We start from the raw sequence: 2465 nt of genomic DNA, 5'->3' as shown, positions 1-2465 counted from the left end.
CGAGAAGAAGTGGCTGTCGCCGGCTGCGCTTTTATATAGCGGGCGGGCGGGGCGGGACCAGAGCCAGCGTCACCGCACCGGGGGCGGGACCCGCCGCCTTCCCCCGCCGCGGCGGCCGGGGCGCGCTGAGCCCGGGCAGTGAGGCGGGTGTCCCCGGCGCGGCTGGGGTGTGTCCCCGGCGGGGCTGGGGTGTGTCCCCGGCGGGCCGCCCGCCCTGGCTCTCGCTGAGGGTGCTGCAGGAGCGATCAAGTCTTTGGTTAGTTCCTGACACAAGCCAGACCAGGGATACCGTCAGCATCCCTCCGGGATCCCGGGCAGGTGGTTACCATACGTGTCTTCACACGGTATCTGGGATCTGTGCTTCTGTCATTGCTTCCACTAACCCGGGATCTATTCTGTGTCACTACGGCTTTGAGCAGGTGGAAAAAGAACCCAGGGTTTAATGGTCAGCCAGAGGCCTTCTTCACCGAGTTAATAACAGCCTGACAGCTCGCCCTGATCCCCTGGGCATTGATAAGCTGCTCATAATGCTCACCAGAGGAAACTAATCACACTGCATAACTGGCAGCCTCAGTCTCCCAGCAATTTCGGGCCTTCAAGAATCCTGTGAGTAAATATATGACTGGAAGGCTTTAGCTGACCCATACAATTCACACAGAGTTTCACTGAAGCTCTGGGACATCTTCAGCACACCTCAAAGCCTTTTGTTCTTTCTTAACACCCTTATGAGGGAGCATTGCTCAGCTGCAAGTGGAAAAGAACCACTCGGAGATGAGATGCCTCAGTTAAAACTCACAGAACTGTTTCATGGTGGAGCTGCGGCTGTACCCTGATCTACCAGCCTGCCTCTGCCATGTCAATTTTACTAAACCACACAGTCCTGCTTTTTAAAAAATTCATTCCAGCAATCACAATTCTTTCCAGATACTAAAATATGTAATCATGCAGTTCACTGAAACCCACCAAAGGATATACTTGTTCTGGAAAGTACTTCTTCCTCTCAGGGCATGTTTATTTTCTTTTTAAAAGATATGTTAGTACAGTTTGCATTGTTTTTTCCAAAGCAAATTTAGGTTTGTTTAATTTTATAGCAGAGAGAATTTAGAAAAGGAGTGAATAGATACACACCTGTCATCTTTCCAGAAAAAGAATGGGACTGAGGTTCCACAGCACACAGAGATGGAGTTTGTTTACTCTTTTCATCTGTTAGCTCGTTCTCTTTTGCAAATAATTTTAGATGAGGAGGAAGTGAACTGAGAAATATATGCAGTCTCAGTGTCATGTCTCCTTTTTCGTGATATCAGCACGAGTAGGTTATGGATGAAGTTAGTAAAAGCAGATACATTGATTAGGAAGTCAGAAAACCTCTTACATACACTTGCAACAAACCCTGTATTGAAAACTAAAAATTCAAGTTTACAGTTTTTTCAGGTGTGTTCTGTGTTACACCCTTCATCAGTGACTTACCTGTATTTTGAGTCCCCATTCCAGAATCTAAGTGCAGGAGGAGGGATCAGATTATATTAAAAACAAAACAAAATCAAACCCAAAACAAACAAACAAAACCCAAACTAACAAAAAACAAACTAGCAAAAACAAACTAACAAACCAAACCAGAAAAAGCTATTGAGAGATCGGAAGAGAAATTTGGGCAGAGCTTGGTTATGGCACAGTAATTGTGAATCATTAACAGGCAAAGAAAGGAGGAAGGGATACAGAGGAGGACAAAGGTTATAGTGGTATATACAGAAGAGCAATCCAGAAAGCTGTATTCATTAGGAAAGTAGATTTTTCAAAACACATCTTTGGAAGGGATATAACCCAGGAAAAGGACTTGACTACTTTGGAGATTTTACCATGTATTTTATATATGTTCTTAGAGGTCTCCCGTTCGTAATACTTAAAGATTTCCCAGTGATACATGAGTGATCTCACTGGCACATGTTACTGCCAGATTCATCTTCCCAGGAGAACTTTTGTTTTGGTAGGTAGGGGATGTTTTTAATATTCTTATTGGGAGTGAGAAAACAGATGGACTGGTTAAGAGGAGTGCATAGTCACGTAGGACAGGAAAAAGAACTTCAGTTTGATATGCAATTAATTGGGAGATCTGTCAACTATTTTAAAAATGCATGGAGGGAGGGAGGATTTCCTGCTCATGAAGGAAGCAATGCTTGAAAACAGAAACATAAACTTCATCCTCTCACATCTACTGGAAAAAGAAGAGTGGCACACTATTAGAGAGAGTACAAGACCGAACTGCGTAGTCACTTTATACAAAATGAGAAAAAATGATGGATGAACGCTTTATACAGTGTTTCTGCTACCACAGGTGATATTAATGCAGAACTAGAAAACTGATGCCACAGCTCAATGTCTCTCTCTCTATATATGTATGTATATATATATAAATATTAGCAGTCCTGTTATATCTGGAGAGGAAAAATATAAAAAAAAGTTTACAT

This window comes from Chamaea fasciata, unplaced genomic scaffold (assembly GCF_029207755.1).
Source record: "Chamaea fasciata isolate MVZ Bird 193981 ecotype frontalis unplaced genomic scaffold, bChaFas1.0.hap1 SCAF_1, whole genome shotgun sequence".
NCBI lineage: Eukaryota > Metazoa > Chordata > Aves > Passeriformes > Sylviidae > Chamaea > Chamaea fasciata.
Note: the sequence above shows the minus strand (reverse complement) of the source record.